Source organism: Erinaceus europaeus, chromosome 18 (genome assembly GCF_950295315.1).
Source record: "Erinaceus europaeus chromosome 18, mEriEur2.1, whole genome shotgun sequence".
NCBI lineage: Eukaryota > Metazoa > Chordata > Mammalia > Eulipotyphla > Erinaceidae > Erinaceus > Erinaceus europaeus.
Genome location: NC_080179.1, coordinates 52797410 through 52813714, shown reverse-complemented (window position 1 = coordinate 52813714; position 16305 = coordinate 52797410). Strand labels below are relative to the sequence as shown.

The 16305-nt window shown below is 40.7% G+C and overlaps 1 long non-coding RNA gene across 1 annotated transcript in view; it reads left to right on the top strand.

The window, feature by feature from the left end:
* Positions 1–1060: 1060 nt before the first annotated feature.
* LOC132534332 (uncharacterized) overlaps positions 1061–16305 on the top strand; it is a 95869-nt gene continuing 80624 nt past the window's right edge. Inside the window, exon 1 of the long non-coding RNA XR_009546060.1 lies at positions 1061–1192. This is a non-coding gene — a long non-coding RNA (uncharacterized LOC132534332). The remainder of the gene's footprint in view (positions 1193–16305) is intronic.

Below are 16305 nucleotides of genomic sequence, written 5' to 3'. Positions count from 1 at the left end.
GCTCAGGTAATTTCTCTCTAGCTGCTTCCTCCTATCTCTCTCATTAATAAAGTCTTTAGAAAAATGTCTAAAGACGGAGGATAGAGGCTAACCTACGAGGGTGAGAGTATATCACATAGATGTCATAATGGATGCTAGAATACCAGCAACATTATATGGGGGAGAGGAGTTGGGCTTCAGAAAAAGCGAAGTGATAAGATAGTCCCGATGGGAAGTCTGGGAAGACCTCCCTGAGAGGCTTTGGACTGATTGGGAGACAGGAAGAAGGGAGAAGAACCACCTGCTTCAATGTGACCATGTGGATTTGGACAGTGAGCACCACAGATGACACCACCTTACTCAAAGCAGAAGACCCTGTCCCTGTTGGTTGTTTTCATAGAAAAACAATATGGTCACACAGGTGTTGGTGGGAGAACGAATGTGAGAAAAGAACACATCACTATTTCTCTAACCAGGTGGTAGGATTTAAGAATAATTCAATTTGATTTAGAAAAGGAATGAATTGATCTTTGTTGCATCTTAAGATTTATGGCTTAGAAGTTATATTTCTCAGGTACAGTTTCCACATCCTGGCAACTTGCTGTCAGGAGGAAGGGAGGGATAAGGTAGATAAAAATGGGTTAATATTTGTCACAGTGCAATTAGTGTCATACGTGAGGAGTCTTATAGTACTTTAGAAGAAGGAAAGAGCACTTACTGTTGGTCTGCTTCTAATTCTGCTTCTAAGACCCCTTCTGTTTTGATCATCACGTTAGGTTTGCTTGCATTGCTTAAAGCTGTGGTCTAATAATTATTGTTTTGTTTGATACCTGCACTGGTTTAATCCCCACTGGTTAGATGCAAGCTTGATACACACGCGTTTTCCTTTTCCCCACCCCCTATCCTACATATTTCCTCTTCCAAACTGACACTTCTGCCTCAGGAGATATAAAGGACAGGATTTTCTAATGAAGAGAGATTAGATAGATTGCACTGCATTGTCTCACTCATCAATAAAGATTGAACTGCGTCCAGCTCAGCCATGAGTCCCTGGTCATTTGTCTCCTGCCCATGAAGCTAGCCGACATCTGGTGCCTGAACAGGGACCGGCAATTTACAGTTGGTGGGACTAAAAAAAAAATCTTTGAGTTTGCAGTGATACTTGGAGTATGTCATTAAGAACAAGTATGTCCGATAAGCCAGAAAGAGAAAGGTGAGTATTGGGGTAACCCACTCATAAACAGAAGTTGAGAAAGAAGAACAGAAAGGGAAACACAAAGCAGGACTTGGACTGGGTTTGGAGTGTTGCGCCAAAGTAAAGGACTCTGGGGGGTGGGGGAAAGGTAGAGTTTAAGCTCCTTTGTAGATTTTAAGCTCTTTTTGTGTGGGCGTAGGAATGCAGAACTATTGTGGTGGGAATGGTGTCAATCTATATTCCTATTTTAAAAAAGAAAAAAGAATAAGTAGGTTTTTATAGAGGGCCAGAAAGGCATTATAAACAGGTTAAAGTTTGACGAAAGGTTTATGCAACACAAGCCTTGATCTATGGAGAGAAATAACCGAGAATTTCTGGAGAGATTAAGAGAAAAACTTCACTTTCCATTTGATCACGTTCAGACTGGGACAAATTCCCATGGAGATCCACTAAACTTTTGTTGCATTCTTCCATATAACAAATATTTTTATCATATGTTTTTCATTACAAAGGTCAATACATTTTTTTAATTGCTACCAGTGTTATCTCTGAGGTTCAGTGCACTATGAATACACTGCTCCCAGCAGCCATTTATTTTTCCTTTTTTTTGTCTTCTTACTATTTTTTTATTGAATAAGACAGAGAGAAATTAAGAGGGTAGATAGAGAGGGAGAGAGGGGGACTGCGCAGTGGTGCACTTGGTTAAGTGTACATATCACCATATGCAAGGATCTAGGTTTGAGCCCCTGCTCCCCACCTGCAGGGAGGACACTTCATCAGCGGTGAAGCTGCAAATCTGCTTCATTACTAGTGAAGTGTCCCTCCTATAGGTGGGGATCAGGGGCTTGAACCCAGGTCCTTGTGCATAGTGATATGTTCTTTCTTTTTTTTTTTTTTTTTTGCCTCCATGGTTATTGCTGAGGCTTGGTGCCGGCACCATGATTCCACTGCTCCTGGAGGCTATTTTTTTCCCTTTTGTTGCCCTTGTTTTTTTTTTATCATTGTTGTGGTTATTATTATTGTTATTATTGATGTCGTTGTTGGATAGGACAGAGAGAAATGGAGAGAGGAGGGAGACAGAGAGGGGAAGAAAAAGATAGACACCTGCAGATCTGCTTCACCTCTTGTGAAGCAACCCCCCTGCAGGTGGGGAGCCTGGGGTTCGAACCGGGATCCTTACACCAGTCCTTGCACTTGGCACCAGGCGTGCTTGGTGCCAGGTGCGCTTAACCTGCAGTGCTACCGCCTGGTATGTACTCTTAACCAGATGCACCACTGCCCACCCCCAATACAAACATTTATTATTCAAAATACAATATGATATTGGCTATGAGTTTATAAACTACAAAGATCACTTAAGGACCCTTCCTTTGGCGTTTGACTTACTAACCTTACTAAACTATTGTCCTCCCTACTTTAAATCACTGGACATGATTAGAGTTTAAGACATGTTTAAAATATATGTGGGGACCATGTGGTGGTGCACCTGATTAAGTGTGTACACTACAGTGCGCAAGGACCTAGGTTCAAGCCCCTGGTCCCCACCTGCAGGTGGGAAGCTTCACAAGTGGTGATGCAGTGCTGCATGTGTCTCTCTGTCTCTTTCCCTCTCTATTTCCCCCTTCTCCACGCAATTTCTCTGTCTCTATCCAATAATAAATAAATAAATAATATATATAGATGTAACATTGGGTAGAGGAATTTTAATGGTTATGTAAAATGTTTTTTTTATTTTTTATTTTTAATATTTATTTATTTCCTTTTTGTTGCCTTTTTATTGTTGTAGTTATTTTTGTCATTCTTGGATAGGACAGAGAGAAATAGAGAGAGGAGGGGAAGACAGAGAAGGGAGAGAAAGACAGACACCTGCAGAACTGCTTCACTGCCTGTGAAGCAACCCCCCCTGCATGTGGGGAGCTGGGGTCTTGAACCGGGATCCTTATGCCAGTCCTTGTACTTTGCACCACCTGCACTTAACCCACTGTGCTACTGCCCGACTCCCATAAAATGTTTTTCATTCCTGAGGTGTCAAAGGTCTCAGGTTCAGTCCCAACACCATCATAAAATGAAACTTAAAAGTGGCCTGAAAAAAAAAATTAGATAAGTAAAATAGCTCACTTGGATAGTGTGCAGCCCAGGGTCAAGCCCAGCCCCAGCCTCATTGAAGAAGGAGTCAGTATTGTGGTTTCTTTCACTCTTCTCCTGTCTTAAAAAAAAAAGAAAAGAAAAAGGGAGAGGAGGGGGAGGAGAAATTGAAAGAAAAAAGAAAGATGTGTGTATTAGCACTGAGAATTAATTTAGATCTCTCTCTCCCTAGACTACTGCTCAGCTTTGGCTCATGGTGGTATGGGGAATTGAGCCTGGGACTTTTGGAGTTTCAGGCATGAAAGTCTTTTTTGCACAACCATTATGCATAGCCATTCAACACTGCATGGAGACAGAAGAAAGTGATAAGACACTGATTAGAGTAGGGTGAAATAAACTCAAGGAGGACTTTTGGGGTTCATAGTACAAGGCATTGCAGAGCATAAAGACTGTGAGTGGCTAGCAGTGCAGGTAGGTGGGATGAATGTCCACTTAATGTTATGTTTTTGTATGAATAAGCTAAGATGAATGAATGAATCCATGTAAGGTGATATAAAATTATTTAGGTGAATGATTTCATGGATAGAATTACTAAGCAAGAGACAGATTCTCCAGAAAAGAATGCATTACAAAAAAAGCATAGTTCATATTTGGAACTTTGTAGGTTGACATTAAATAAAGGGAAAAAAAAAAGACTAATGAAACTATTATCACATGAGAGGAAAATGTTTTCTTAGGGCTAATGGAATTTGAGTGCTGTTACCAAAATGGTTGCCCAGAGTCAACAAGAGTATTTGTTTGACTGAATTGTAGCTTGAGAATTTTATCTATTAATACTTTAAGGGAACACTGCAGAGGTCTTCCTTCCATGTGGAATTCCCCCTGAAAATTCCCTGAGCTTTCATCAAATTAACTGTGACAAAAGTTAGGTAGAAAATAGATGTTATCGTAGGGCTGTGCTATTAGTTGTTCACCTCAGTATGTAGAGTTAGGTTTAATTTAGAGAGAAATCTACCTGTTTGGACTGATGGAAAGTCAGGAAGCTTGGTGACCTGACTGTCCAGAGACCACACACTGAACTTCTCTCTCTAAAAGCACACAGCATTGGGAGGGAAGGGAGAGAATGAAGCTCATTAGTATTTAGAGGGAGGAGAAAGTTGTTTTATCTAAGGGCTAGACGCTCCTCCCTGGAAATCAAGCACTAAGACCAGTTCAGAGACTGGTTTTCATTGTGTGGATGTTGTCATGAAACACTTTAACCTCTCCTGGGTGATGATTCATTCAAATAGAGGGAAAGAGAGAAGGAGAGGGAGAAAGAGGGGGAGGGAGAGAGAGAGAGAGAGAGAGAGAGAGAGAGAAACTACTCCTGTTTGACACTTGTATGTATTATTAGGGTTTGAACCTGAGCTATGTGGATGGCAAAGCATGGATTCAGCCAGGTGAGTTAGCTCTCAAACCCTTTGCTGCTAAAGAGAAATAAAAAAGATTTTTTTTTTTTAGAAGATCAGAAATCTGCTCATCTCCATTTTGCCTGCAACTCTAGTTCTCCAAATGAGTTGAGACTAACCAAGGAGAGACAGCTAAAAGCTAGATGGGCTCATTATTACCACTAGAAACCAGATTGGAGAGTGTGGTTTTATGTCTATTGTTGCCTCACTCAACTAGTGGCCCCTGAATTAGGCATGCTCATCTATTTTTTTTCTTCTTTTTATTTAAGAAAGGATTAATTAACAAAACCATAGGGTAGGAGGGGTACAACTCCACACAATTCCCACCACCCAATCTCCATATCCCACCCTCGCCCCTGATAGCTTTCCCATTCTCTATCCCTCTGGGACCATGGACCCAGGGTCATTGTGGGTTGCAGAAGGTGGAAGGTCTGGCTTCTGTAATTGCTTCCCTGCTGAACATGGGCATTGACTGGTCGGTCCATACTCCCAGTCTGCCTCTCTCTTTCCCTAGTAGGGTGGGTCTCTGGGGAAGCAGAACTCCAGGGCACATTGGTGGGGTCTTCAGTCCAGGGAAGCCTGGCTGGCATCCTGATGGCATCTGGAACCTGGTGACTGAAAAGAGAGTTAACATACGAAGCCAAACAAATTGTTGAGAATTATGGAACCAAAGGTTGGAATAGTGGAGAGGAAGTGTTAGGGGGGTACTCACTGCAAACTCTAGTGTACTTCTGCTTTCAGGTATATACTTTGCAGTAGTTTACGGATACGTGTGAACATATGCTCTCTCTCACAGAAACTGGTGTATATCTAGGTTTTGGGACTTTGTTAGAAAGTGAACCACCTGGGATGGAATTAGAGTATACTATGAAAGGAAAGGTCTCACCCGAGTAATGAAGCTGAAGGGTTGTCATTCCACACGTGAAGTCTCTGGACACAATCTGAAGTGAAGCATATTGAGGTGGCAATTGTTGCGTTGGTTAGGTTGTTATCGGCAGATGCAATATTATTTGATATGGATTGGGAGAGGCATACGGGAAAGTGGCCCCTATCCAAGGGTTCCAGGACTGGGGGAAGTAGAGGCTCTATAGTGGAGATGTGAGGTTCCTGCTGTCTTAGGGTTCAAAAAGACAATCGATAGTTAATGTTATCATCACATTATTTGGTAATTGGGTTAACTTTGAAAAGTCCTTTTGTTAGGGTTTGCTGTATAGTACCCAGTATCTTGTATATAGCTGTGCTATCGGTTGCTTCTGATCTACGTGGTCTAGGCTTTTGAGAGAGTCTGCATATCAATTACACAGCCTATATATTAAAAAGATTCAGTTTGTGTTTTGAAAAACTTTGAGACATACAATTGATTTTGCCCCTCTCACATTAATTAACTAGTGATTTATATGACTACATTTTACTAGGAGTGTACATAAACACCATTCCCACCTCCAAAAGACTGTGACCCATCCCTCCCAACCACTCCCACCCCCCACTGGCCCAGGAAGATGCATGTCTACCCCTCACCACAGGGTTTTTACTTTGGTGCCCTACTTACAATTTGGTCAGGTCCTGCTTTTAGTTTCCCTTTCAGATATTCTTCCTCAACTTCTGTTGATGAGTGGGATCATCCCATACTCATCTTTATCTTTCTGACTTAGCTCACTTAACATAATTCCTTCTAGCTCTGTCCAAGATGGGTCAGAGAAGGTGGGTTCATTGTTCTTGATAGTTGCATAGTATTCCATTGTGTATATATACCACAGCTTTCTCAGCCACTCATCTGTTGTTGGGCACCTGGGTTGCTTTCAGGTTTTAGCTATTATGAATTGTGCTGCTATGAACATAGGAGTACACATCTCTTTTTGGTTGGGTGTTATGGAGTCTTTGGGTATAACCCCAGGAGAGGAATTACTGGATCATATGGAAGGTCCATATCTAGCCTTCTGAGAGTTTTCCAGACTGCTCTCCACAGAGGCTGGACCAATTTACATTCCTACCAGCAATGTAAAAGGGTTCCTCTGTCCCCACAAACTCTCCAGCATTTGTTGCTGCTGTCCTTTTTGATGTATGCCATTCTTACAGGAGTGAGGTGGTATCTTAGTGTTGTCTTAATTTGCATTTCTCTGACAATCAGTGACCTAGAGCAGTTTTTCATATGTTTGTTAGCCTTTTGGATCTCCTCTGTAGTGAATGTTTTGTTCATATCCTCTGCCCATTTTTGGATGGGGTCATTTGCTTTTGTTGGTGCTAAGTTTGCTGAGCTATTTATATATTTTGGTGATTAGTTTCTTGTCTGATGTATGGCCTGTGATGATCTTCTCCCATTCTGTGAGGGGTCTCTTTGTTTGTTTAATAGTTTCTTTGGATGTGCATAAGCTTTTCAATTTGATGTAGTCCCATTGGTTTGTTTCTGCTTTAGTCTTCCTTGCAATTGGGTTTGATTCATGAAAGATGTCCTTGAGGTAGGTGGGAAACTGTTTTTACCAATGTTTTCCTGTAAGTATTTGATTGTTTCTGGTCTGACATCTAGGTATTTGATCCATTTGGAGTTGATTTTTGTTTCTGGTGAGATAAAGTGGTTCAATTTCATTCTTCTGCATGTTACAACCCAGTTTTCCCAACACCATTTATTGAAGAAAGCCTCCTTTTTCCATTTAATCCTTTGGGCCCCCTTATCAAAGATTAGATGTTCATAGGTGTGGGGATTTATTTCTGGGCTTTCCATTCTGTTCCACTGGTCTGTGTGCCTATTTTTGTTCCAGTACCATGCTGTTTTGATGATGATGGCTTTATTGTTGTTTTTGACGGGTTATGTTGTTTTCGCCGGCTGGCTTCACAGGCGGGTAACAGACGACCAGGGACTCATGGTTGAGCTGTAGGCAGTATCTCTTTATTCATGAAGGACGCAACACAATCTAAGACGAGCTAAGCTAAACTCAAGGTACAGTAAAACTCACAATGCTGTCTTTATATATACTTGCCAAGTAGGGTGGAAACAGGATTTGACATAGAGAGTGTGGAGAGAAAAGTGACTGGTGACAATCAGAGTGTGATAAGGAGAGGATCAGGGTGTGACAAGGAGAGGTGGTGGAGCAAAAACATATCATGAAACAGTGGGGATTGAACCAATGCCCTGGAGGGAGATGCCACTGATTTTTGTACATTGATTTTGTAGCCTGATACCTTTTTATATTGCCTAATAACTTCCAGTAGTTTTCTGCTGGATTCTTTAGGTTTTTCTATGTATACTATCATACCATCTGCAAATAGTGAGAGCTTGATTTCTTCCCTTCCAATCTGTATTCCTTTGATTTCTTTCTCTTGCCTGATTGCTATGGCAAGAACTTCCAATACTATGTTGAAGAGTAATGGTGACAGTGGACAGCCCTGTCTATTTTCCGATCTGAGGGGGAATGCTTTCAGCTTCTGTCCATTGAGTATGATGTTGGCTGTAGGTTTACTATATATAGACTCCAGTATCTTGAGGAATTTCCCATCTATTCCCATTTTTTGTAGAGTTTTGTGCATGAATGGGTGTTGGATTTTGTCAAAGGCTTTCTCTGCATCTATTGAAATAATCATATGGTTTTTGGCTTTGCTTTTATTGATGTGGTGAATGACATTGATTGACTTATGGATGTTGAACCAGCCTTGCATTCCTGGGATGAATCCCACTTGGTAGTGATGAACAATCTTTTTGATATGTTGCTGTATCCGGTTGGCCAAGATCTTGTTTAATATTTTGGCATCTATGTTCATCAGAGATATTGGTCTGTAGTTTTCCTTTTTTATTCTGTCCCTATCAGCTTTTGGTATCAGGGTGATGTTGGCTTCATAGAAGGTGTTAGGGAGTATTCCTGTTTCTTCAATCTTATGGAAAAGCTTAAGAAGTATGGGTACTAACTGTTTTCTGAAAGTTTTGTAGAATTCATTTGTGAAGCCATCTGGTCCAGGACTTTTGTTGTTGTGGAGATTCTTAATGACAGTTTCAATTTCTCTATCTGTGATTGGTGCATTTAGATTTTGTAGTTCTTCTTGGTTCAGTTTTGGAAGGGCATATCCTTCTAGGAATTGTTCCATTTCTTCCAGATTCTCTAGCTTGGTGGCATATAGTTCTTTATAGAAGTTTCACAGGATTCTCTGGATTTCTGTGGTTTCAGTTGTGATATCTCCTCCATCGTTTACAATTCTATTAATTTGAGTCTTCTCTCTTTTTTGTTTGGTGAGTCTGGCTAGGGGTTTGTCAATTTTGTTTAATCTTTCAAAGAACCAACGTTTGCCTTCATTGATCTTTTGTATGGTTCTTTTATGTTCGATGTTTATTTCTGCTCTAACTTTAGTGATTTCTGTCCTTCTGGTTGCGTTAGGGTTCCTTTGTTCCTCTTCCTCTAAGTCCTTGAGGTGTGCAGTAAGGTCATTCATTTGAGCTTTTTCTTGGTGTTTAATATGTGATTGTATGGCTACAAGTTTCCCTTTCAGTACTGCTTTAGCTGTGTCCCCAGTATTTTGATAGGTTTTGTCTTAATTTTCATTTGTTTCTAGGAACATTTGAATTTCCTGCTTGAGTGAATCTCTGACCCAGTGGTTCTTAAGGAGTATGTTGTTTAGTTTCCAAATTCTGTGACTTTTAATAATTTTCTGTTTGTTGTTAAATGTTAGTTTTACTCCACTGTGGTCTGAGAAGATACTAGGGATGATTTCAATGTTCTTGAATCTATTGATGCTGTCTTTGTGGCCTAACATGTGGTCTATCCTTGAGTATGTGTTATGTGGATTTGAAAAGAAGGTGTATTCCAGTTTTTTGGGGTGAAGGACTCTGAAAATGTCCAAGAGGTCTAGTCTGTCAATCTCTTCATTCACATCTCTTGTATCTTTGTTGGTTCTCTGCTTTGTTGATCTGTCTAAGTGTGAGAGTGGGGTATTGAAGTCTCCCACTATTATTGTATTACTACTGATGTATTTTTAAAGTTCTTTCAGTAAGTGCTTGATGTATTTAGATGGTCCCTCATTGGGTGCATAGATGTTAATAATTATTAAGTCTTCTTGGCTGATTGATCCTCTAATCATTATGTAATGTCCTTGCCTATCTTTTATTACTTTATTTAATTTAAAATCTATCATGTCTGAGATGAGAATGGCTGTTCCTACCCTTTTTTTGAGGTCTGGTAGCCTGTATGATAGTTTTCCATCCTTTCACTTTAAGTCTGTGTTTCTCTTGTTGTGACAGATGGGATTCTTGCAAGCAGCATATGGTTGGGTTATGTATTCTGATCCATCGCCCCACCCTGTGCCTTTGGATGGGTGAGTTTAAGCCATTGACGTTTATTGATATTATGGATTTAATGTATTGTAGTGCCATTGTTCAAAAAAACAAATTTTGTTTGCTCTGATATATTACAAGTATTATAGTGATGTTCTTGTTTATAAGAGGTCTTTTAGAACCTCTTTCAGGGCCAGCTTGGTGATGGTTGCCTCCTTTAACTGTTGTTTGTCTAAGAAGGTTTTGATCCCTCCTTCTTGTTTGAATGAAAGTCTAGCAGCATATATCATCCTTGGTTGAAACCCTTTTTCATTCAGGGCTCAATAGATATCTTGCCACTCCCTTCTGGCTTTTAGAGTTTGAGTGGAGAAGTCTGCAGATAATCTTATGGGTTTCCCCTTGTATGTGACTTTTTGTTTCTCTCTTACAGTCTTTAGGATCCTTTCTTTATCTTTACTTCTTCTCATTGTGACTATGATGTGTCTTGGTGTCTTCAGGTCTGGGTTGATTCTGTTTGGTACTCTCTGGGCCTCTTGAATCTTGATGTCCTTTCTGTTATTCAGTTCTGGGAAGTTTTCTTCTATTATTTCCTCTAGAATGTTTGCTTCCCCTTCCTCTCTTTCTTCCTCTGCCAGGCCAATTATATGAATGTTACTTCTTTTGAGATAATCCCATATGTCTTTGTTGTTGTTTTCAGTTTCTCTTAATCTCTTTTTAAGCTCTTCACCTCTTTCTTTGTTTTCTCTAACTCATCCTGTGTCTCGCTAATTCTTTTTTCTGCTTCTGTTAGTCTGCTTTCCCTTCCCTCAGCTTCTTTCTTCATTACAGCTATTTCAGCTTTCAGTTCTCTCATTGCCTCAAGATAATCAGTATTTTCTTTGGGGGTCTCAAATGTTCTTTCCCTAATACTGCCATTCCTTTCCTCCAATGTTGTTTTCATTTCTGTGATTAATAAGTTTCTTGTTGCTTGCATACTTTTCTTATCTATGGTTACTTCTGGCTGATTTGTAGTTTCTTCTGGGCTCTTGTCTTCATTCATTGGAGTAGCAGTTTTATTTGTTTTTGATTTACCCATTTTTTTATTTATGTGTTTCTTTTTTGTGCTTTGTTGTTCCTCAGTTGTTGTGTCTTGAGTATTAGCAACACTGTACTAAATACCTTTATGACAATTGCACTCACCAACCTCAGAAATTACAGTAGCAACTGAAGCAAGTATTGAAGCAGTTTAATCACTACCAGTTAGTCAAACAATTTCTCCAGTCTGTGAAGAAATAGTAACCAAATCCCAGTGAAGAAGAAAGAGAAAAGAAAGAAGGGATAGCAAGAATAGACAGTTATGCAAATCTACTATCCACTGTATATTCTAGGGGTAACAAGAGGGGAAAGGGAACTAGAGCAGAGATACACACTTAGAGAGTCCACTCTGAGTCAGGTTTTTCCCCAAAATAATTCACAAATTCAGAAATGCAAAGAAGAAGGAAGGAAGAAGTGTATGACAAGATAAAAAAAAAAGAAGAAAGAGACAAGAAGACAAGAGAGAGAAAAGAGAAAAAATATGAACAAGAGCTGTAATTAAAGAGCAGTGAAAGGAAAGGTTTTTTATTACTTTATTTTTAATTTAATTTAATTTTTTTAATTAGCTAGGAGGATGAGGGAGGGGAGAATCTGTAGAGGAGGTAGGAGTAAGGAGACAAGTTCCTCCCACAATAGATAAGATGCCCACTACCCTAGCAATGAAAGATACCCTAAGAGTTAATTCTGATCAGCCTAAAGGGGTGGGAAGATATATGCCTTTATATAATGTTGGTATGCATGAGACCCCTTCTGTTTCATTTGGTTTAAATCCCCCCTGCTTAACACTATTCTATTTATATAACCGCTGTTAACAAGCACCTCCCTCCAGGGCATTGGTTCAATCCCCACTGTTTCATGATATGTTTTTGCTCCACCCCCCCTCCTTGTCACACCCTGATCCCCTCTTTGTCACACTCTGATTTTCACCAGTCACTTTTCTCTCCACCCTCTCTATGTCACACCCTGTTTCCACCCTACTTGGCAAGTATATATAAAGACAGCATTGTGAGTTTTAGAGTACTTTACCTTGAGTTTAGCTTAGCTCGTCTTAGATTGTGCTGCGTCCTGCATGAATAAAGAGATACTGCCTATAACCCAGCCATGAGTTCCTGGTCGTCTGTTACCCGCCCATGAAGCTAGCCCGGCGAAAACAACCTAATCCGTCAAAAACAACATATGGCGCCTGAACAGGGACTGAAATAAGCCCTGAAATATGGACCAGCATCAACGTGGGACCCTACCCACCCATCGTCCAGATAAGTAAACTTGGCTACCCATCCACCATGGGTTGTCTTTCTACTTATGAAGAGGTTTGCCAAAGCCTCTATTGTTTCATCATGAGACAGTTAGTCTGTCTCTGGAACATTTTACTCTGGGCCACATTTCGGTTCCCTGACCGGGAACTTTGGTTTCTTATGACCGGGATCATAGAGCTTGGGAGATGCACGGAGATTTCTCCTTGGACTTTCTGGATTCCCTCTCTCATGTTTCCCGAGGAAAAGGACTACATTTCGCTCCAGGCCATAATTTCGTTCTTTATGACCATGATCGTAGACCTTGGGATATGCATGGGGATTTCCCCTGGGACTTTCTGGACTTCTTCTCGAATGTTTCCCGTGGAGAAGGACTACTCTAGTTTGAGGAACATTCTCGAGTACCCTGGCAGTTCCCAAGTATGGAGACACGTGGTTAGTTCTACTCTCCTGATTGGATTCTTTCTTCGATGGGAAGACGCTTTTAAAAATGGGTGCCTGAAGCAATCCAGCAGGAACAGTCAGAAACACCCTAAATGGAATTTCGAGGACCTTTTTGGACTAGGTCGCCCTCCGGGGATTCTTAATCCTACATGGTGAGATCTTGATAATCTGGTTCAAGTTGCGTTTCATAAGAGAATGATTTGAATGACTAAATTTTTGTTTGACATTGACTTAAAAAAAAAATGCTGGACGCAGCCATGATTTCTAGAGACATCCAGAAACAATCCAAAAAATTGTTTTTTCCTCCTTTGATTTCTCTTTTACGTCTTGACATGAATCTGAAACGTTTAATCCTGAAAACTGTATGAGTTATGGGTGGGGCAGATAGTGCAATGATTATGTTAATTATTCTCATGCCTAAGGCTTTTAACCATGGTTCTTCTGTTTACCTTTCCACATTTTATTGAGTTTAAACTGTTTAAACAACCTTAAAATCATACTAGAAACGACTTCCAATTATAATGGAGTTATCAATTATAGTAAACTTCTAATCTGCTACAAGTTTTGTTTGACAAGTAAGTGAATTTCAGCTGTCAAAGTCTTCACATGAAAAAGCATCTACTCAAATGGAATTCCTGGAAATCCATTTGGATCCTGTTCTCTGACATCGCCCCCGGAAACCAATGAGGTGACCTGGCACGACCTGAAGAAACAGATTCACAGACTCCAAAGATCACTCTCTACAGAAAAGCAAAATTCTGGTGGCCAACATTCCCCATCGAGACAGACGTGCAGCATTTCATCCTCCGGCATTTTCTTCTGTGGTCAGCTACTTTGGACTGACACCTCCATCGGACTTACTGGTACACACTGCTGTGTTTCTCAAAGACTAACTTCAGCCAATTGCCTTGAAACTTTATAGACCATGTCCCCTCGCCTGCAGGCTCTGTCCCAGAGGCAGAAAGCTCCCCCTCCTTATTAGGTTATGCCCACAGAGGCATGAAGTGCCCCAAGAGGCAAGAGATGCCCACAGAGGAAGGAAATGCCCTTTGAGGCAAGAGATGCCCCCAGAGGCATGAAGCATTCCCAGAGGCAAGAAATGCCCTTTGAGGCAAGAGATGCCCCCATAGGCATGAAGCATTCCCAGAGGCAAGAAATGCCCTTTCGCCTGCTAGGCCTTGCCCTTTGAGGCAAGAAAAGCTCCACTTGGCATCACACTGGTTATTGCTGCTCACCTATTTTGTTTTCCATGTCTTATGCCAGTTCTTTTGAAAACGCCTGTACGATATACGTTTCTGTTCACCCCACAATGGCCATTAGTTAAAAAGAAAGGGGGAATTGTTGGTATGCATGAGACCCCTTCTGTTTCATTTGGTTTAAATCCCCCCTGCTTAACACTATTCTATTTATATAACTGCTGTTAATAAGCACCTCCCTCCATGGCATTGGTTCAATCCCCACTGTTTCATGATATGTTTTTGCTCCACCCCCCCTCCTTGTCACACCCTGATCCCCTCTTTGTCACACTCTGATTTTCACCAGTCACTTTTCTCTCCACCCTCTCTATGTCACACCCTGTTTCCACCCTACTTGGCAAGTATATATAAAGACAGCATTGTGAGTTTTAGAGTACTTTACCTTGAGTTTAGCTTAGCTCGTCTTAGATTGTGCTGCGTCCTGCATGAATAAAGAGATACTGCCTATAACCCAGCCATGAGTTCCTGGTCGTCTGTTACCCGCCCATGAAGCTAGCCCAGCGAAAACAACCTAATCTGTCAAAAACAACAATATAATATTAATAATAAAATAGAGCAGGGTAAAAAAAAAACCCTATCCCAGATTACCTCAAACCTTGTGATCATAGGCAGCTGATTGTTAAGAAAGAGAAAAAAAAAACCTCAGGACTAGACAAGGATAGCTGAAATAGACAGTTATGCAAATCTACTATCCACTGTATATTCTAGGGGTAGCTAAAGGAGGAAGGGAAGTTGAGCAGATATACTCGCAGTAAGAGTCCACTCTGAGTCAGAATTCTTCTGCAAAATAATTCCCAAATGTGTATCAGTGAATTCAAAAAAGCACACTGTTTGGTGGTGTGGGGAATGGGTCCTGTGGCTTTGGAAGCTGTAGGATTAAGGAAGAAAGGATAACAAAAATGAGAAAAAGAAAAAAAGAGAGAGAGAGAGAAAAAAGATAAAGATAAGAAAAAGAACTGTCATAAAAGAGCGGTGAAAGGAAAGAGTTTTTTTATTTATTCATTGTTAATTATTTAATTAGCTATGCAGGGTGAGGTGGGGGGGGGTTGGCTACTTAGAAAGAAAAAAAGCCAGAGGTTTCAGAAGGGTATAGACTTTGAATGATACTTCCTGGTGGGACAGGAATCTTGGTAAAGAAAGAAGCTCAGCAGGGGAGCCTGCTAGGAGCTGGTCCCCAGGGACTGGTTATGGGGGGGTAGGGGGAGGAGGTGTGCTTAATTATTAAAAAAATTTTTTTTCCCTTTATTTCTACTCTATTTTTTAACCGAAATTAAATTATAGTCACCTGCTTGGTGTTACCACTAGGACCCCTTATTGACTGGCCTACTAAAGGCAGAAAATCCTACCTTTTCCAGAAGATGTGGTCAGAGCTCAAGCCACTAGCAGCTTCTCAGTCCGCCCTCTTCCAGGAAACCCCCTGCTCATCTATTTTTCACCTTACAAATGGTGGAAAAGCCATCTTTCCCCATGGATCTGGAAAAACCTTCCCTGGAAGGGTATCAAAAGCCACTCCTTTCCCATGAACTTTATTCTCTAGTAGAGACAGGGAGAAGGGAACAAATAGGTCTAGTTCTCAGTGTTGAATGTTTATGTATAATGGTTCTGCAAAAATGCTTTCATGCCTGAAAGTCCAAAGTCACAGGCTCAATCCCCCCACAACACTATGAGCCAAAGCTGAGAAGTAGTATAGGGAGTGAAGCAGTTCTGCAGGTGTCTGTTTCTCCCTCTCTATCTCCCCTTCTCTCCCCAATTTCTCTCTATCTTATTAAATAAAATGTAATTTTAAAAAAAGGAAAAAATGACTGTAGGGGGTAGATTTGTAGTGCCAGGACCAAATTCTAGTGATAACCCTATGACAGTTGAAAGAAAGAAAGAAAGAAAGAAAGAAAGAAAGAAAGAAAGAAGAAAGAAAGAAGCCAAATGGCTTCTCTGGGACTCTGCAGTGAAGATGGCAGTTGTCATTCTAGCTTCCTCATACAGGCATCTAAAACTGTTTCATAGGTTGGATTTAGCCAGTTCAGCATCCTGTTCCTGAATCCAATGGACAAATTTTGGATGTTGGATACTGGGAGCTCGCAATACACTCGAATTCAAGGTCAGAAGGTCAGCTACATAATTTGTAAGGCCCGATTAAAAATGAAATGCAGTCCCAAAACACAAAAGTTACTGAAAATTATAAGACAGTGACAGAGCATTCATCCAAGTTAGGGATTCTTATCAGTGAGGAACCTTATGCCCAGGAAGCACCAGCCCTCTCCTCTGTGCTTGTGGATATTATTCATGGTCTCTAGACTGTTTCCTTCTCTGTCTGTTCTCC